Source organism: Curcuma longa, chromosome 2, assembly GCF_044706935.1.
Source record: "Curcuma longa cultivar G26 ecotype Majalengka, Jawa Barat chromosome 2, ITB_CL_G26_1.1, whole genome shotgun sequence".
In the NCBI taxonomy this organism is placed as follows: domain Eukaryota; kingdom Viridiplantae; phylum Streptophyta; class Magnoliopsida; order Zingiberales; family Zingiberaceae; genus Curcuma; species Curcuma longa.
Window position 1 is genome coordinate 16335703 of NC_133862.1, and position 21553 is coordinate 16357255.

Sequence of the window (21553 nt, forward strand, 5' to 3'; positions counted from 1 at the left end):
ACCGATCCGCCATCACCAACTCCTCTCCACCAGTCCATCTTACACCGGAGCAAGAAGATCTACAAGAGATGCTTGTGCTTATAGATAAGTTTTCTCCCTTCTTGTGGATGATGCTTTACTTCTTGTATTCTCTTTGTAATCCTCTAGTAATGGAGTACATCTTTCAGTTTAGGGTCTAGGATAAACATCTATGTAACGATGGTGATGTATGAACTAAATTATGTCATTTTCCCTATTCAATGAGATGTTTACCTTTGTTTCATGTGTTATGTGCCTTGAACATGTTTGATGAAATGTTTGTGTGAGCACATGTATATGATTATGAAGAGTAGATCGCTGTATAAGGGGATCTTAGGATTGTATGACCGGGGTGCCTTGTGACAGAAGGTTAACCTTTAATCGGACCTTCCGAAGTGACCTTTACATGGTGGTAAACTCCCTTAGGGGATAGCTAGCGGCTATTGATGACTAGGAAAGGAGCCTTTAATCGGGTGCTCGGTGACAGAGAGTAGTGTACCAGTAGTATACGCTGGGGCGCCCGGTGACAGCGGGAGAGCCATTACACCAGGTTATCTAGGTATCGTCCCGAACTAGTCATCGTAGCGTTAGAGTATCATGTTTTAACTCCGACAAAGCCTGACGAGGTCGAGTTAGTGTCTTGGTTAGAATCCTCACAAGGTGGTAAACATTGAGAGTAAGGGAACAAACATGAATTAGGGATATCACCTAGCATGGATGTAACTCAGAAATCCTAAACTTATGCATCTCACTCATAAGTCCCAAGCCAATCTCTCTCTTTCTCTACCACATCCAAATACCAAATCCTCGACCACTCCGTTTCTCTCTGTGTCTAGATAACTATCTCAGTGACATCACTATAGCTAATACACAGTCCCTATCGTTCGATATCTTTTTATTACTTGACGACAAACGTATACTTGCAGTTCACATCAAACGCCCCGACTCAACCAACTGCGATATCGACGGTGCAGGCCCCAAAAGGGGGGCAACGACCCTCACCTATTGAGGAAGTGTCGACGCACGCAGGCTCTACCAACAGGGATATGAGGCCTTTGGAAGAGGATTCTAGTGGGTTTCAAGCTGAAGAAGTAACCTGAGATGCTCGTAAGGGAAAAGCCCCAGCAGACTGCGCGGCTGACCTGCCCGAGACACCTTTCGTACCAGAAATCTTGGAGCAGGAGCTACCTCAAAATTTTTGACCTCCACAGGTGGGGGAATATGATGGGTCAGCTGACCCCGAGGACCACTTGTGCCGCTTTGAGAACGCCTCCTTGTTACACCGATACACAGATGGAATCAAATGTCGTGTCTTCCTCAATACCCTTTCACGGTCGGCCCAATGGTGGTTCAATAAGCTGCCGACCTCCACCATCCGGTCCTTCAAAGACTTCAAAGAGGTCTTCTTGCACCAGTTCACCAGTAGCCGAAAGCATCAGAAGACCCCGCTAAATCTATTTTCTATGAAACAGAAACCTCGGGAGACTTTGCGAGAGTATCGTCACCGTTTTAACCGAGTTGTGTGGGAGGTACCGTCGACCCCGTCAGACGTTCTAACAAGTGCTTTCACCCAAGGATTGCTGGAAGACGATTTCTTTCGGTCCCTCATGAAAAAGCCGCCGACCAGCTACCAGAAATTAATGGAGTGAGCTACTAAATACATACACTTGGAAGAAACCCAGCTGGCTCAGAGAAATGATCCTGTATCAGCCCCGTCTGCTGAGAAAAGACCAGCGCCGCCTCCTCCACGAAGGGAAGTGCCAACCCGACCTCTTCAGAATGCTCCTGTGCGCCGAAATGAACGAGTCATGCAGATTGCTGACGACCTTCCTATGCAGACTGGGCCCAGAGCTGTAGCCCGGCCAGGACAGCCAGCTCGCTTCTGCACGTATCATCGGTCCAGTGGGCATAGTACATAAGATTGTCGGCACCTGGCTCAAGAAATCAACCGAGTCATCAGAGAACGACAGCAGCGAGAGATGACCCCGCCAATAATTGGGAGACGTATGATAGAAGCGCGAGGCATAAGAGGTGATCAACGACGCCGAGCTGAGCCAAGACGAGCCGACCTCGATCCTCAACCTAGGCAAGAAAGGGAGCGCCGATCTCCTCCTAGTGCCGACATGTTGCTGGCCCCAAAGGGCAATAGACAGGAACACATGCCTCGTCAGGAGCCCCCACCGGAGGCCAGCCGAGATCATCGAGAAAATCAAGATAACGTTGCACATCGCGGGGAAATAAGTATGATAGCCGGTGGTCCCACGGATATAGATTCTAATAGGGCTAGGAAGGCTCATGGGCGCCGACTTGAGACTTATAGTATCGGCACCAACCGGAGCATCGAGCCAAGCCCAGCTATTTACTTCGGACCTCAAGATCTGGAAGGAGTTGCAACTCCCCATGATGATGCTCTGGTCATCAGGGCTACCATTGCTAACTATGATGTAGCCCAGGTATTCGTGGATACGGGTAGCTCGGTCAACGTCTTATACAAAGATGCCTTTGACCGCATGTAAATTGACGGGGATGAATTACATCCCATGGCGACCTCCCTCTTTGGCTTCTCTGGGCATGAGATCCGATCTCTTGGACAGATACGGCTTCCATTGTCTTTGGGGTAGGAGCCTCTTCGTAGAACCCGAAGTACTCTCTTCACGGTGGTAGAAGCTCCATCTGCTTACAACGTTATCTTGGGGCGACCGGCGCTAAGCTCTTTTGGTACGATGGTATCCACCTATCACCAGAAATTAAAATTTTCGGTACATGATCAGGTCGGGTCTGTTGGGGGAGATTAGAATATAGCCCGCAAGTGCTATATAGATATGGTACAGACTGATCTTCGGGCAGTAAGAAGGAAGCAGAATGCCGAGGTAAATTCGGTGTAAGATACGTCACTCCCACGACCCAACCAGGAAAAGATACCAGCCCGAATAGTATCGGGGAAGCCTGACCAAGTCACTTATATAGCAGCTGACCTATCGCCAGAATTACAAGAGCAACTGATGGCCTGTTTGACACAAAACCGAGATATCTTTGCCTGGTCACCGTCAGAGATTGTTGGCGTACCCCCAACAGTGATGGAGCATAAGCTCAATCTAACTCCTGGAGTCCGACTTGTCAAACAAAAGAGGCGACATTTCTCAGCTGATCAAGACAAGATCATTAGAGAAGAAATAAATAAGTTACTGAAAGCCGGGCAAATCAAGGAAATACAATTTCTGACTTGGCTCGCTAATGTAGTTCTGATACCAAACCTGGTGGTAAATGGAGAGTTTACATCGATTTTTAGGATCTCAATAAGGCTTGCCCAAAGGACTGCTATCCTCTGCCTAAGATAGATCAGTTAGTTGACTCCACCGCGGGATATGAACTTATCTGTATGATGGATGCATATCAAGGATATCATCAGATCCCACTTGCTCAGGAAGACCAAGATAAGGTCAGTTTCATTACTGCTGACGGGACTTTCTGCTACACTGTCATGCCTTTTGGGTTGAAGAATGCTGGCGCCACATATCAGCGACTTATGGATAGAGTTTTTAAGCAACAGCTCGGACGCAATGTGGAGGTATATGTGGACGACATTCTTATTAAATCCCTCCGAGCTGACCAACTCACTTCAGACATCGAGGAAACATTCAATACGCTCCGACAGTATGGCTTGAAGTTAAATCCCAATAAATGCCTATTCGGTGTAAAGAGTGGATGTTTCTTGGGATATATAGTCACTGAGCGAGGAATTGAAGCCAACCTAGTAAAAGTCCGAGCGGTTCAAGACATGGCTTCTCCCCGAAATATCAAAGATGTGCAGAGATTGGTAGGACGTATCACAGCTCTTTCCCGCTTCATCTCTCATTCAACTGGCATTTTTACCGGGTAAATTAGGATTAGATTGAGAAATTTTTGATTATATTTCATGCAATAATTGGGTTGTTGAGCTTGATTTTTATCTTAGATGAAATTATGCCTTCATTCTATTTTTTCATGAATTTTTTATAATTATTGATATTAATTTTGTGATCTTTAATTTTGTAGGAATTAGAATGAAAGGAATGGCTCAATTGCAATTTTGATTCGAGTCCGGGTCAATTCGGATTTAATTTGGCTCGATTAGATTCAAAATTAGTTTGGTTTGAGCTGCTAGTTCAACTCGAGTGCGGTTCAAGATCAAATTCAATCATTTAAAGTTGGTTAGCTCAACCCAAAGTTTAATTCAGACTCAACCAAATAAAATTAGCTCAACTAAAACCCAAGCTCAGCTCAATCACATTGAGCTTAATCAATTCCGGCCGAATCAAATCCTAGTTCAATTCATTGATTTCAGTCCGGTTCAGCATAGCGCCGGTTCAAGGACACTATTAAAAGGGTAACGCTGGTTCAATGCCAAGCAGCTCGGTCCTAGGTTTAGCTTCTCCCTCGCGCGATTTTCCCTTCTTCACCGAGCTCCGCGCAATCACCCCATCTCCATCTTCTTCTTCCTGTTGATACAAAGCAGTGGTAACAGCATCGTCAGTTGACTTTCACCGACGCCTTCACAGGATCTACGTTGAAGTGGTTCGGAGGCGTTTAGATCCCAGTCCCCGTCGTCGCGGAACGGAGGTTGTGGGTGGTTCTCCAGCCACCGGTGCACGATGGTATTCAGCCCAGAGAGGAGGTTGTGGGTGGTTCTCCAGCTTCTTCCCTGGCGCTTCACCTCCGCAGATCCCTAGCACAAGTTGCCCTTCACCGATGTGGTTCGGAGGTATTAGGAGACGCTCGTGCTTGGCTTCAATCATCCTCATTCACTGGAGAAAGCAAGGTAAGGGGTTGTGATTTCTTCTTCTGATGTTCTGTTTGCTGGTTGCAGCTGGACATTGGGCGAAGGATGCATTTCGATCCGTGGTTCTCTGTTCATGCTCCACCTAGGGTGCTTTGCCCTGGTGCGACTCACTCCCATCTTGGTGTGGCATTAACCGAGGGTGCTGAGCCTTGCTGTTCTGTGCCGATTGGAACCAACCATCCACCTCCGCTGCTTCCCTGTGTTGGGGCAATTTTCTCCAAGTGATTTGAATTTTAATGTTTGACTAAATCAGGTTAAGTTAGGTAATGCTTGTTGATCTAACATGTGTGACTTGAGTTCACAGGAAAGTCCAGGAATGAAATCTTGGCATTTAGTGAAGTCCCGGAGGCGTGGCCTCTTGGCAAAGGTGAAGTCCTGGAGGCGCGGCCTCTTGGCAAAGGTGAAGTCCCGAAGGCGAGGCCTCTTGGCAAGAGAAGTCTTAGCACGACAAAGTCGAGGGAAACGTGTCAAGCAAGTGCAAGGAAGTGCACGATGCTTGTGGAAGGCGTTTGAAGACTTGTGTCAAGGCTAAGGGATGAAGAAGAAGCTGGAAAAGTGAGTTTTCAGCTTAGGCAGTCGACTGGCCCTGTCAGCAGTCGATTGAGGTTGATCCGAAGAACACACAGTCAAGAACAGAAAGATCAGTCGAGTGAACAGTCAACTGGGACCAGTCTACTGGCCTTGGAGCAGTCGACTGGTAGACTACCGTTGAACGACAACTAGCGAATTAAATGCATATTTAATTGTCGTTGAAGCCCATCAATCGACTGGCCCTAGGAGCAGTCGACTGGTGCACTGAAATTTATAACAAGAGCGGTCAACGTCGCAGAGCAAAACAATCAGATTCTTTCATCTTCTTTACTACTCTTTTACACTGTAAAAACTCTTCTCTTCCTCTCATACTTCACTACAAATCTTGTACGAGGAAGACGTCCTGTTGTGAAGGTTTCTCCACCTTCGAAGTGTGATTCGAGAAGGAGATTGTTTTCATAGTGAAATCGTCGGCTGCGTGTGTGGATCCTTGGATTAGTCACCTCGTTGAGGTGAATACCAAGTAAATCGAACCGGATTAGCGTTTGTTTCTTTGTGCTTTATCATTATCTCTTTGCTTCCGCTAACAAACTCGTAAAGAAAAATTGAAAGACGCTATTCACCCCCCTCTAGCGAACGCCTCGATCCCAACACCCTGTTCTCCTCTATTCCGAACCGAAAGGGGAGGATCCTAACCCTAACCCTAGCTAACTTAGTTTTGTTGTTTCCTTTAGTTTTGTTAGTTGTTAATTCTGTTAATCAAAACCCTCCTGTGATACACTGTAAATATGTTGCAATTTCTAATCCTAACCCTAATTGTGTTATAATTCTAACCCTAATTCTAATTCTAACATTAACTCTAATTGTTAAACCTAATTCCTAATTCTAACCCTAACTTCGAGCTTAATCCTAATTGCTAACACTAATTCTAACAGGTTGTGTAGTTGTTGTATGAGGTTGTTTGGGTTATTCTTGTGGTTGATGTATGATATGTTGTTTGATTAATGTTTATGAATAAAACATTTTATGTTGTATGCTATTGTAACCTAGTTGTTCATGTGTTTGTATATGGATTCATGTTGTATGATATTGTATGTTGTTGTATGATCCATGATGTAGAATTTATGTTGTTGATTGTATATGTTTTATGTTAGTTGAGTTATGTTGTAGGATGTTGTATGTGTAGAACTCATGTTGTATGACGTTGTATAATGAATATTGTTGTTATGTAATGTATGTATAGGATGTATGTGTATGTTATATAGTCATTGTAGGATGCATGTTTGAGTAGTTGTATGTTGTATAAATGGAATTATGTAATATGATGTATGTTGTATGTTGAGTTGTATGAATAAAATTCATGGAATAAGTTAATCACTATTGTAAATGAAATAAGTTGTTGAATAATTGTATGTTAGATGATTGATTGTTGTGATGGCCATGAATTGAATAATGAACATTTTCTAGTATTTATAACGTTGTTGTATGTATAGTGTGTAAATAGGAATAAATTAAGTCAATAATAAAACCCCGCACCATAAGTCTAGGATAGAACTTCCTGTCATTGAGTCTAAGAGAGACGACCCGGACCTCTCTATATTACGTTAGCGATAATAAGGGGTTTGATAATAAATAAATAATTAATTTTGATGGGTGTGAATGACAACAAATAAGGGAAAAGTAAATAAATAAAAACATCCCAAAACACCGACATCAGTATCCACCTCTACGAGGTGACTAATTCAAGGATCCACACACACACTGCGACCGTTCCACTATGAAAACTTCTCCTTCTCAAAGCACTCTTTGAAGGCGGAGAAACCTTTACAAACACTCTTCCTTTTACAGATTGAGTAGTGAAGTTTAAGGAAGAATTTTAAGAGATTACAGAGATTGGAGTTCGTGCCAAGAAGAGAAAGTGTAAACACTTACGTCTCTAATTTTTAATTTGTATTTTTATAATTTTTTCGATATCAATCGACTGACTCAGGGATCAGTCGACTGATGGGCTTCAACGGCTCTTGTAGATAGCGTTTAATTCTCCAGCTATTAGCCCAATGTTCATCTAGTAGTCGACTGAAACCTCCACCAGTCGACTGGTTAGTGAATTTCACTCGACCAAAGTCTTTGTGTGTTTCTGATCAAGACATCAGTCGACTGATGGTAGTGTCAGTCAACTGGTGAAGCTAAAAAATCTCCTTTCAGCTTCCTTCTTCATCCCTTAGCCTTGACTCAAGCCTTCAAACATATTCCACAAGCCTCGTGTCCATCCTTGCACTTGCTTGAGATGTTTCCCTTAGCTTCGTCATGCTAATTCTTCCTTTGCCAAGAGGTCGCGCCTCTGGGACTTCACCATTTGCCAAGTCTTCAATCCTAGACTTTCCTGTGAACTCAATTCACACAAGTTAGATCACCAATATTGCCTAACTTAAATTCATTTTAGCCAAACATTAAAATTCAATGATACTTAGGGCAAGACTGCACCAACAAGGTCTACCTAGCCTCTAGTCAGAACTTCCACTGTCTAGTCTTCACTAGGACTTCCACTGTCGAGTATCCACTAGAACTTCCACTGTCTAGTCTCAACTAGGACTTTCCTATGCTACCTGTACACTTAGATTATCTCCTTAGTAAACATCACACACTTAACTTGAACCTTTTGCTATTATTAAAACTAAGGTTTGATTATCTGGTGCTCCATACACCAACAGAGATTTGAAAAATACTCCAAAAAAGAGTTAGAATGGCACTAGGGTTGGGTCCTGACAAGCCACTCCGACGCTCAAGTTAGGATTTTATGAGAGGAAGGAGATTAAGGGCTTGAAAAAAATTAAAATTTTGTATATGCATACCTATGTCCATGGGTATGGGTGATTTTTTAGAGTTATCAATTTGTCCATTCTCCAAAACATAGGTATTCATTTGTGGTTTATTATGAGATATGCACTAATCATTTTCCATATATTTTGGGATAGTTTCCTTACTTTTCGAGAGAAACAACCTTAGAGTTTCATGGTCTTGTAGGTGAATCGACCTTATGGGTTTAACCTGGAAGTGGACGAAAGAGACTTGAGGTTGGGATGAAATCAGTGTCCGAGATTGAGTAGATGTTGAGGTCGGTGTCCAAGGCTCAGATGAGGGTGGGGTATAAGACCAAGTAGAGGTCGAGGTTGGGACCCAAGGGTTAAGGCCAAGGTCAGGATCTAAGGCTTGAGGCTGAGATCATGACTCAAAGTTTGAGGTCGAGGTCGGGGCCTCTAGATTAGAGGCTGAGGTTGCCAACTTACTATCCTTCGAGATGTGTCTAATTCTCCTTGATTTTGACTAATAGCTCAACATCATTCGAGATCTTGCGGGCCACGCCGCAACTGCAGACTTCCGTCATATCACATACTATAAACAACATTAATTTACACATGTCAACCAATAAAAACATAACAACGACAACAGTTTTATTGAGTTTTACAACAACAAAAAAAAGAGCTCAATAATTTAGAAAAGCAACAGTTAGCAGTAAACCACAATCTCAATTATGTAGACAACAACAACCACATTAACAATTTGATAATGACGATATTTTATACAACATTTATCACACCAAATAGCAATTTACACCAATAACATTAACAATCAGTACTAACACTAACTTAGACTCAAATAGTTACATACCAAATAGGTATAAGAAGTATCCTTTTACAACATAACCATACTACATCATTTGATATGCAAGAGATACAAGCATACTAAACATCGTCACCAACAAGATTGATGATTCACTTATTCTAGTTCGATCTACATCATTTGATATGCAAGAGATACAAACATACTAAATATCATCACCAACAAGATTGATGATTCACTTATTCTAGTTCGAATCTACTAAACTTGTCTTTTAGGATTGAGACCTCAACTTCTACGCTAAATGTATGAATGTCCTTTTGCGTAAAATCCATCTTCATATCATATAACAAATGTCAACAATATTGCATTACAAAGACGGCGCAATCATTGCTGCAATTTCAAAATTTTCAACAGCTTAGTTAAATGGTAATATAAATTAGGCAATTCATAATGTAGTAAATTTACTTACGATATTATTTGTTGGAGACAATCAATTTTAATAAAGGCTTAATCATCAAAAGGCAGATAATCCTATAGACCATCGAGCATTTGTCTTACTTTACTACTGAAAAAATTTCAATCTAGATACTTGTCACACACAATTAGATGACCATAAATTATTAAAATTTAATTATGTGTCATAGTGCAATAAAGAATATTTTAAAGAATCATTATTAACCAGCTCTACAAAATGGTCATCATATATTTTGTTGTAGAACATCGAATCATAATGTTAGAATATTTTCATATCGATGTCCATGGCCAATAAACGATAATGAGCACTATTAATATTCATTGGTATAAAAATATACCTAACTTCACAATCAACCGAATTTATTTTAATAATGTGTAACAAAATAGTATCCCATAAGTGCTCCCATGATGACTATAAATTTCAAGATATATTCATACTTAGTGTAATATCATAAACAAATTAATAAGTTATCATATAAAATATTTTTTTTAAATTTGGTTGAGCAATAATTGGATTTTTGGTATGACCTACTAGATGAGAATACTTCCCTAAAAAGTATTGAAATGTATGTGTCGATTACTTTCCGTCCATAAAAATGGTGCCTAAGATACATGTAAAGAAGATATTTCTTGTCAATGCGGAGTAGCCTTTCTCTCATACAAAGTTATAAATAAGTCATCTCAACTTCTGAAGTAGTGATATGAGGTAGTTCATATCTGCTTCTCATTTTTTCTTTTTGGTTTCTTTAAATTTATCTTTAAGATACCGTAAATAAGAACAACTCAATGTATTTAACACCCATAAAAGAAACTCATATCAATAGGATTGTAATTAATATTTAAGAATTACTATATAATTCTCTACTTACTTTAATAACATCCAACCTCATTGTGTTAAGTGATTTGTCCCTTCTTTATTTTTTTTGGCCTACTCTTTTTCATTAATCTCATTGGTGACTAATATAGTATTGCATTCTTGCATTTCAAAATTTTGCCCTTGCTTTTGAGAATTTTTAACCCCTCAGCCTCCTTAAGTTGTCTCCTAGTCCTCTTTGTACTCAGAACCATTGCTACCCATGCATGTGTATCTTTAGGAGTGTCCCTGTGGTCATAGTGACTTCTGTTGCTTCCTCTTCTCATTAAATTGGTCGATGAATCTTCAGGAGGAGGATGTTCTACAAGTTGTCTTGTTGGATAAGATAATCCTTCTCTTTCCAGAATGATAATTAATTCTTTATTTAATATCGCTAATTCATTATTCTGGCAGGTAAGGATTTCAATTGGTTGTTCCTTTACAATATAAAATGAACATCCAGCTACCTCCAGTGAGACTGTATCAATTTATACAGTGGATGTGTCACCCTATTGTGGTGTTATTTGAGTGGCGAGGGGGTGTCAAGTAAATGGACTTCCTCGGGAATAAGGAGAATATCAATAATATTCTGAATAATCAGTAACAATTGATACTTAATTAACAAACCTTTACATAGATAATAGGATTGTAGCATTATTTCAAATTCACCTTATGTTTACATGGAGAGGTGACAACCCTTCTAACTTAGCCCTTACTTTATTAATATAAGAATAAGTAGACATCCACTTGATTATTCTCGATCATATGACGCTGCTTGACCATTGAATAGGGACATACTCAGGAAATCAAGTCTATGCCATAAATAAATCATTGGATGTTATGCAATCAAATAACTACATATTCAATACTTACAACAAGTAGACTGCAAATCTCTTCATATAAGGCAGCACGACGATATGACTACATGTCTTTGTAGCGAACGCTTCTCCAAATATCAAGAGTTGAGGCGTCATATAATTATATATTGTCTCAACCAAATTATAATTTTCTAAGTTGTCGATATCATCGATAATATCTATAATTCTTATAAGTAACTTATAAATAGAAGAAGCAAATAAAACAGAAGAAAGAATATATAAATATAAAATTTACAAAACGATCTAATATTCTTATATGATTCCATGCGGAGATAATATTCCTTCATTAGCTATTTCAATCTGGATCATTTAGCTTTTTCCTTGTAAAATATCTTTTATACAATTCTTTAGAAGTAACATTATTGGAATGCATATTTATATGCACGTCTCTATTTGAAATTCCGAATAATAGTGCTACGTCTTTGGCTGTGAAGGGCACAACCATATTGCAACATTTAAAAATTTTCCCTTCTGAATTTCAATTCTCAAATATATTAACTAGTAATCCCCTAAGTGGAATTTTCGATATGCTAAGGAGATATACAAGGGGTTATTGCTTATAATGCTATTGTGTTTTTTTTATGAAGATTCACTCCTAAATGCCTCATTCTCTTCCCTTTATCCTTTGAAGAAGTTTGATAAAATAATTCTATAAAATGACCTAATTTACTTATCCAATGTAACTTTTGCTCTATATATAATAAATCATTCTTAGTTTTTTTTTGCAGCTATTGATGTAGATGTTTACATTTCTTGCAGTATACAAATAAAACATTCAAACTTTGTAAATAATCAATCAAATAATATAATTTTCATCAAACTAAGTTAAACTATTTAGAAGATCACTACTAATCTATTAGAAATTTTTTCAATGGTAAAAAATATTTAATATGACATAAAAGTCCAAATAAATTATACCTTTTAGCCAATTCATCTGGATATAATTAACAAACTTAAATATAAACTAAATATGACAATCAGTACTCCTACTAATTGATCATATTGATTGAACTATTTATAAAACATTATTCTTAGTTGATGATGATACTGTGATAATGTGTTTTTTAACTAAGCTCAATGACCTAACTATATGACATAAGACAATTCAATCATCATAACTTTTATGAAATTAAGTTAAACTAAGTATATATATTTTATTTAAAATTTTTGAAAACATATAATCAAAACAATTTTTTCACATGAGAAGTTAAATGGATTTTTCAACATTTTGAATATTTATAATTTTGTAGTTTTGGGTCAACCCTCACTCAAACCTGATTCTTTCGGAGAACGAATACAGTTGAAGGGATGGAAGCCTTGTTTCAGAAGGAGATTATGCGGTCGCCAATGAAGCGTTGAGAGCTACCATTCTCGATTTCGTCAATGAGACATAAGCGAAGCTAGTGAATGCGTCGATGAATACTAAATGGATGAGGACTGATGAAATAAAAGTAGAGATTTAAATCGATTCCACTATTAAGAACTAAGATTTTTGATTTCACCGATGATGCAAGAATGAGGCGGTGTCATGATTTTTTTATTAAAAAATGCTTAAGTGGTTCGGTGAAATATCTCCGATTGTCATTTAAACCATCCTTATTTTGGACTATCACACGAACATAAATAATTTTTTAAGAAGGATAAAATAAAAAATTGCACAACCGATAAAAAGTCGAATGAAATAAGGAAAGATCTATGGGGAAAAAAAATCTCGACTCTAACAATGAAATCATTATACGTACAGTCGTAATACACGTTGCGACCCTTCATTTTAACCTACGTGGAAAGAACAATATATCATGATTATATATTTATATTTCTTCCTCGCTCATCTGCGTCGCCTGTTTCTCGAACTTTCTCTCGCCTTCCCCCTCTCTGTTTCTGTGGGGCTTCACGAATCGACGGCCCGAATCTTAACAGAAACCAAACGGTACCAAAACGGAGATCGAGATGGTGCGAGATGACAAAGGCGAAAGCGCAAGTGAGAGACTCACTCCTTGATTCGATTGCACTCACATTCCTGATCAGAGTCGCCGGAGAGCGGCGGACTCAACCTTCATAGTGGGGACGAGAAGGCGAGGGAGAGGGTGGTCGAGGTGAAGCGATATGAAAGGGTACGGCTCCGGCGGAGTGTCTTCCGCAGCGCAGCAGGCGGCGAAGCGGAGGTGGAAGGGGCAGGCGGCGGCCGTGTTCGCACTGTTCGTATTCTCGCTGCTCGTCCCCCTCGCTTTCCTCCTCGGCCTCCACAATAGGTTCCCTTCCGGTGCGTCACCCCGCCAGATCCCTCGTATTCAAACCCTAATTGTTCCATCCAGATGTCGTGCGTCCCCTCCGCCCCCTGTAACGCTCTGCGGAACGCGGGTTTTTGCCGCTGGGCCCTTGATTCGAAAGAAGCTTGTGGCGCTGGAGAGATCCGTAATTGGGTTGTGGGACCGTGACGTTGATTGCAAGCGTTCTTTTTATATATATTTATATATATATATATTTAATTTCACTGTGTTGTTTCTGGGTTTTAATGCGACGTCTTTTATTCCTCATCTGTCATCTTCTGCAGGATACATGGCGGATGATCGCTCCCAGCAGGTAAGGACAGTAATCTGCTATGCTTTGTTTTGATTGGGATTGTGCATATTGACTCGCGGATTCGACATCATTTTCTTTCTCATTCATGTCCAGGAAAGTAGTTTTGAGACTTACCGCAACGTTGATCGTGGACGAGGGCGATTTCCTTCGGAGGTTCTCGTTGCTACTTCATCTTAAGTGGACTATGATTCTTTTTTTTTCTCTTCCATCCTAGTGGTATTCTGTATCTTTCTTCTTACTTTGCAACTAATATAATTCCATGATGGGTGAATGTGACAGGGTGATCAACAGAAACTTCCTAACCACAAGGACAAGTTAGCACCGGTCTTACCGAAGGTTTTTCTTAGATTCTTTTTCAAGTTTTAAATCGTGGGTTCCTTATTCATTATTTATTAAATATTCTTTAGATTGCTAGATGAAGGGTCTGTTTCCTTGAATGATAAATCGAAAAGATAGATTTGGATGAATGGATCATGTATCATCTTTCTCGTTTTTTTTTGATGGATGAAGAGGGATTTTGGATAGTTGAAGAGATGATTATGAGCATCGATCCAACATAAGTCATCCATTTATAACCTGGTGGAAAACTAACTAACACCTATTGGATCAATAAAAAGTCATCCATTCTCTCTATACGTCCTTCAAGAAAACAACTCAAAGCATAATTTCATTTTTATCCCTCCCCTTCACTTTTCTTCACTTTTCCTCTTTCTTACATATCTATCTTTTTAATTTACCATCTTTTCAAGAAACAAGTGGTTGAGGATTTTGTTATTTATGTTTAAAGAAGTTGTATTCATTTCAGGTTTCCACAATTTCTTTTCAGTTGTTTAGTTCTTCCTTGTAAAGATGTATCGTCCAAAGACACACGAGAACAACAATGCCTCAGTTTTGGTCACTACCCTTTTTCAGTCATTAAGTAATTACTAGTTAAACTTAAGCTAACTTATGTCTTTATATTTGTCATCTGAACAAAGGGATGCTTTTGAGGATAAAGGATGAAATTAGGAATATCCTTTTGGAAATTCCAAATTAACCTTAATCCAACTGCTCAAGTGGATTGCTTGGGCCAAATGTTATAACCTATTCTGTTCTATTTGAATGATATAAAAACAATGTTTCTTTTTCTAATGTTGGATTATAAGGTAAAAAAGGTTCTGGTTTTGTTTTTCTCTTTGCAACTGGAAATAAAAATGTCGTATGCAATAGATGATGGATTAACTTATTCTCTTTATAGTCACCCTCAAATGCATCAAACCTTTCATTTTTCTTTTTAATAAATCTAGTTGGCATCCTTTTAGCCCCTGGAGTAATGGATATGCATCCATATGTTATAGCCTACACCTCCGTGTGTTAATTATAAGTTTCTATTGGTCATAATAGGCATCCTATTGCCATCATTAACCATAAGCCTAGTTAAGAAAGAGTTTCCATCATCCAGTAAGCATGGAGATTATCTCTTCATCTTGTTATTAGTTACTTTCATTTTTTTTAATTGTAAAGTCAAGTTCCTCAATGTTTGTTCAATTGTCACTACCTTGCTGTTATGACCTACAATGTTGATGAAAAGTCTGTTTTTTGATGGTACTTTGTTTTCTTTTTCGTTGGTAAGGAAGAAGATAGTGATCACATTTTTCACAAAGGCCTTCATGAAATTTGTGCTCTTTTGTATGCTAATACGGTGTCATTCTGAAGAATGATTAAATCTAAAGTTGACCAATATCCTTTTTGAATTGTTGAGATTTGGATATATATTTGGAAAGATCTTATCACTGATTTCATGGGATTGGATGAATTGTAATCCCTAATTTGCAGGGATTAAGATCTTATCACTGATTTCATGGGATTGGATGAATTGTAATCCCTAGTCTGCAGGGATTAATTTGTAACCAGATTATATGCTTGGTTAGAGTAGTTTTCCTTAGCTTTTTAGTTGACATACTTGTATATAAATAGTGTATATTTTGTCAATGAAGATAAGAAATTTTTTTTTCCCACATGGTATCAGAGCAATTGGATTGATCTTGGGATTATCGATTATTTCTTTACTTTTCTTTGAGGTTCCAATTAATCAATCATGTCGGAAACAACCAAAAAATAGCTTCAACACTGATATGCACTCAACAGATCAACCAACCCTCATTTCCTACCAAAAATAGCTCCAACACGGATATGCCCTCAACAGATCAACCAACCCTCATTTTAACGTGTGATTTACATAACATTCAAATTGCATATCGATTGAATGGAAAAAATTATTTGAAGTGGTCACAACTTGTTCGCATAACCTTGAAGGGCAGAGGTAGGTTAAGTCATTTACTCGAGACATGACCGGATTCAGAAGATCCCAAGTTTGCTATGTGGGATGAAACATATTCATTAGTGATGTCGTGGTTGTGGCATTCAATGATTCTAGAAAGCAATGACATGCATGTTCCTTGGGACAACCAAGGAAATTTGGGATACCATCAAGCAAACATATTCCAAAGTTCATGATGTAACCCAAATTTATGAGATTAAGACCAAAATCTCAGCCACGAAACATGGAACTCGTACAATCACTGAGTACTCCAACCTCTTGCAAGGCTTATGGCAAGAATTTGATCACTCAGTGCATCAAAATGAAGTGTGGGACCGCTTCGGTCATCCTTGAGTGATTTATTGAAAAGGAACACATTTATGATTTTCTTGCTGGCCTTAATGTTGAATTTGATGCATAAGGATACATATCTTAGGAAAAGAGGATGTATCGTCTCTAAATGAGACCATCTCCATCATCCGCACTGAAGAAGGGAGGAGTGTTATGCTTAAAGATCATGCCTCTAATGGGTCAACCCTTGTTATGAAATCTGTCACTTCATAGCCTCTTGAAGAAATCAATAAGCCAACAAATTTTTCAAAGATTTTTTTTCAAGCAATCAAAGGAAGCTCTTTGGTGCAATTACTGTAAAAAAATTAGGTCATACCATGAAAACTTGGAAACTAAATGGGAGGCCTCCAAACATGAACAGAAATTTCTCTAGCAAAATTGAAAAAGAATGAGGACAAGTACATGTTTCTAATAGTCATCCAAGCAAGGAAGAAAACTCAAATTTCGGATTAAGCAAAGAAGATATCGAGAGGTTTAAGAATTTCTTGGGGACTCTTAAAGCACCATCTATAGCAGGTACATGTTCATTGGGTTTTTCAAATATATCTTCTACCTCTTGTTATCCTAATGCTTCAAATTTAAGCACATGGGTGATTGATTCGGGCGCCACTGACCAACCATATTCCTATTCTTCTAAAAAATTCATTACCTATGTTCCTGTCGAGATCCACTCCTGGACGTGTCACCGACTGAACCTCCAAACCAGAGTGAAGCAAGATTGGACGAAGGAGGATCGCCTAGCCTCTGATACCTGCAACCACAGCGATCGTGAGAAGGAAGGCCAGGGGTGCCCTGGCGCGACCACTTCGATGCTTAAGTCAGCCAAAGAAGGGAGTAAGCGGAAGAAGGAGAGGAAAATAGGTTAGTGCTCGCACGCGCACGCGTACTTGTCTATGGAGAGGGAGTGGTCTTTATATAAGGGAGAGGAAGAGGTCCTAATCACATCCCATCTTAATTAAAGAAATATCTTGTCGCTGAACATGATCTTGTCAGAAAGATATGGAATGATCAGGATAAAAGTCCCATCGTTGACATACGCTCGTAAGGTCATTCTGCACGTGGGTGTCAGGGCGGCGATCATAATTACGAAGTATGAGACTGTCAGAAGAAATGATGGAAGTGATGGAGTCGGGTACCATGATGGTCATTCAGCGTGAACCCTAGCCGAGGATGCGGGCGAAGGCGCCGAGTCGAATGAGAGCCTTCGGGCTTGTGAGAGGAATCATTCGGCGAGAAAGCTCGGGTGGGGGCTCAGCTCAGGTAAGGATTCGACTTGGGACACTACTTCGGACTTCGAGGTATCGGCACTGAGTTCCTATTTAGGTGGATTTCAATAAGGAGAGGGACTCGGCTCTTTAGAGGAAGGGTCTTGAGCCACGAGTCGAGAGCTGACTCGGACATATCCTTGAGAACTGACTTGGACAGATTCACTCGGGAGTCTGGTCTGGCACCGAGTCATCCACTTGGGTTAAACCTGGACTGGATCCCTAAGGTCTTATTCATCACCTCCATAACACAAGCCTCCCCGTCAGTCCAGTCGAAGGAAGCATGAGTCAGACTGACTAGATTGATTTGTGCTCGAGTCCGAGTCGGGTCAGATCGGGTGGCACTTCGTATTTCAAAATCGACGAGTGACTCAGCCTTGGTTAACGTGCGTAAGGGACAGATAAGCACAGCCACGTTGATGACACAGCATGGCGGCGCGCGCACACTCGACATGGCCGGGGTCTTTTCCGAGGCGTGCATTAATACAGTGTGACATTCGATGGGACAAGCGAATCATCACCATGATGGGAAAATCTTCCTGGGAAATCTAATCCATTAGACGGCTATTATCAGATCCCGCCTTTTTTCTACCGCTTGATTAGACGGTTAAGGTTGGCTAGGGTATCAGATAAAAGCGAGGCGAGGAGGCAGGCATGCGGCGCCTGCACAATCGTCAATCCTCTTCTACGTCTACACTGCTGCTTCTGCTTTCTCTCTTCTAGCTACAGTGACCCTGTTTCCCCATCTTCTTCATTTCTGCGCATCAAGTAAGTCTCATCCTTCTGTTCTCTTTATTCTCGTTTGTAGAGATCAGATTAGAGCTTAGAAATGGCGTCTGACGAGTCCATAGGTCACTGGTATGAGTCCATCGAGTCTTCCTTCACCCAAGAGTCTAGATCAGACATCAGGTTGAAGTATGAAATACCTTGCAACCACAAGATTAAGGTTCCGAAACCTCAGCAATGACCACACCTTCCCCCTTCCGGCTGCCTGGCATTTTTCTAGGGTCAGTTGGAAGGTGGTCTTCGATTCCTGATTCCCGAGTTCTTCCGAGAGATCTCCGTCTATTTCGACATTCCTCTCAACCAACTAGCACCCAACTCCTTCCGACTCCTCTGTGGAGTCGCTCTCGTCTTTAGGATGTACCAAATCCCTCTGAGTCCAGCCGTCTTCCACTTCTTCTTTTATCCGAAGAAGAAGGAGGACGGAGTCTTCTTCTTTAACTCCAGGACAGGGTTCAATTTCTTAGACAAATACCCGACTTCTCACAAGAGGTGGAAGTCAAAGTTCTTTTTTATCCGCTTCTCGACACCAGCCAAGTTTTCGTCCGAGTGGCAGCATGAGCTCCCGAGTCCGCCACCTCTGAAGTCATATTAGAAGGACTTGGCCTTCGTGAAAGCGTCCGAGTTACTGAAGGGTCTGAAGTTCGACATCGGCAAGCTGGTGGACAAGGAGAGGCTGCTGTACAAAGGACGTCTGAGTCCGATAGAGGCGGAGCTGCCCCAACCACTCAGTAAGACTTAATAGTACTCAGGCTTTTGTAAGAACTAATTTAAGTTCCTTTCTTTGTTTGCAGATGATCTCTGGATGGACACCTCCGTGAACAAGTTCCTCAAATGGAATCGGGCTTCATTTGAGGCGATGATCACACCAACTACCTCTGCAGCCGCCCCGGAGCCTGAGCATGAAGGAGCGAACTCGCCCGAGCCCCAAGGAGCCGAAGGCAATGCGGCGGAGATAGCTAAGCCCGAGACCTCCACTCAGGGAAAGCAAGTTGCCCGAGAGGAGGGGTCGGGAGAACTAGAGCTTCCGATCGAGGAGGCTAGTCGACCCACGAAGCCTCCCTCCTCCTGACCCAAGAAGACACACCACCGCTCCCATTCTCCCAGTAGAGGAGAGAAGCGGCGTAAGAAATCGCGCGCCTCCAAGGGCCTTCCCTTTGCCCCGAGTGCTACAGGCGCAGAAAGATCCAGCCTCGCCACTGAGTCTGAGCACCTAACGCAGCCGACGACGGGTGGAGTGGTCCACCTAGACTCAGACGCAGAGGAAGCGGCATCGGCGACAGTAACAGCGGCAGAGTCGGGAGTGGCGGAGCCTACCCCCGTTCCCGAGGGGCCTGAGAAGGCGTCAGAGGCAGTGTCAACTCCTTCCAATGAAGGGACGTCCGAGGCGACGCCGATTGCTGCAGCTTCGACATTCGGCACTGAAGGACAAGCAGGATCTAGTCCTGCTGGCTTGGCGGGGTGGCGCGCCCCGCCTCTTCCGCTCCGGGGTCTAGCATGGAGTCCGGAGGAACGCGGACTCGGATCCTGGCAGATGCACCCTTCTCTCTGTTGGGATGTCTCTCCAAAAGAGATAATGGGCATGATGAACCGAGTCTGAGCCATATGTGGCCCGGAATCCTTCCGTGGAATCAGCACCTCCGAACTGAGCTACTGCAGCAACTTCAATTTTATGAGGATAAGATTGCTTATTCCTTCTCGAGTTTGCTTTACCTAATAACTAATCGGCCTTGCTCTTTTTGACATAGATTTGGGTCGAGCACTTGGAGATGCACAGCTGGTTGCTTCATTTGAACCACCACTTCACTGCTATGGAGAAGCAGTTGCAGGCTTTGAGAGCTCGAGAAGCGGATCTAGTCCGGGAGCTAGGCGACGTTCGGGCCGAGGCGACCAAGAGCTACCAAGAGGCAAGCCACTACCGAGTTGAACTGCTCGAGGCTCAGGAGAAGATGGAGGCCCTGGAGCAAGAGGCAGCGGCGGCTCGGGCCAAGAAGCAGGAAGAGTTGAAACAAGCCCGGGACCAGCTGGCCCAGCGAGACAAGGAGCTGTCCCGAGTACTCGAGGACTCGGTCGCCCTGAAGAAGCAGGCGGAAGACTTGACCGATGGGGCAAAGGGTCCTCGAGGGCTTACTTGCTGATGCTCGGGGCGAGCTAGCGGCCTACAAAGAAGGAGAAGACGGCCGAGCGCAAGCTGTCAAAGAAGCATGACTACATTCTAAAGAGTATGTGGAGCAATTCCAGGAAAGGACTGTAAGGATGCTGCAGTATGGCTTCGAAGGGGCCCTCAAGCAAGTGTGCCATGCGGGATTGTTCCCCCTGCTCAAATCTAAGAGGAAAGGGAGGGATTAATGCAATGTAATGTTCAACCTTTGTACTGCCCCTCGGGCCCTTTTGAATCAATAGATGTTTCCCTATTTTGCACAATCTTCTATCTAAGTACTGGTAATGTTGTCCTCCGTAAAAACTCCGACGCGGGAGTACTCGGTGGAGAACTTGTAAGATAAGTCTTATGAACCAGAGGATGACTCGGGGACATAAGGAGCTTGGTCTCCACTGTATTTGAGTCGGAAGAGATTGAACCCTGAAAAGGGCGATCGCTGATGGAGCTGTTACAAGATCAGAAATTAAGCTTGATCCCAACTACGTCCGAGTCGGGAGATGTTGAACTATGAAGAGGGCAATTACTGATGGAGCTGATCCGAGACCATAGATTGAGCTCAATCCCGATTATGTCCAAGTAGGGAGAGGTTGAATCCTGAAGAGGACAATTGCTAATGAAGCTGGTCCGAGACCAGAAATTGAGCTCGATCCCGACTACATCTGAGTCAGGAGATGTTGAACCCTGAAGAGGGCAATTGCTGATGGAGCTGGTCCGAGATTAGAAATTGAGCTCGATCCCGACTATGTCCGAGTCAGGAGAGGTTGAACCCTGAAGAGGACAATTGTTGATGGAACTGGTCCGAGACCAGAAATTAAGCTCGATCCCGACTATGTCCAAGTCAGGAGATGTTGAACCCTGAAGAGGGCAATTGCTGATGGAGCTGATCCGATACCAAAAATTGAGCTCGATCCCGACTA

The 21553-nt window shown here is 41.7% G+C and overlaps 1 long non-coding RNA gene across 1 annotated transcript; it reads left to right on the forward strand.

Moving 5' to 3' along the window:
- Window positions 1–13742: 13742 nt before the first annotated feature.
- Window positions 13743–14114, forward strand: LOC141817893 (uncharacterized). Its single transcript, XR_012600882.1, has 3 exons — window positions 13743–13777; window positions 13871–13930; window positions 14057–14114. It is a non-coding gene; the product is annotated as an uncharacterized LOC141817893 (long non-coding RNA).
- Window positions 14115–21553: the final 7439 nt, after the last annotated feature.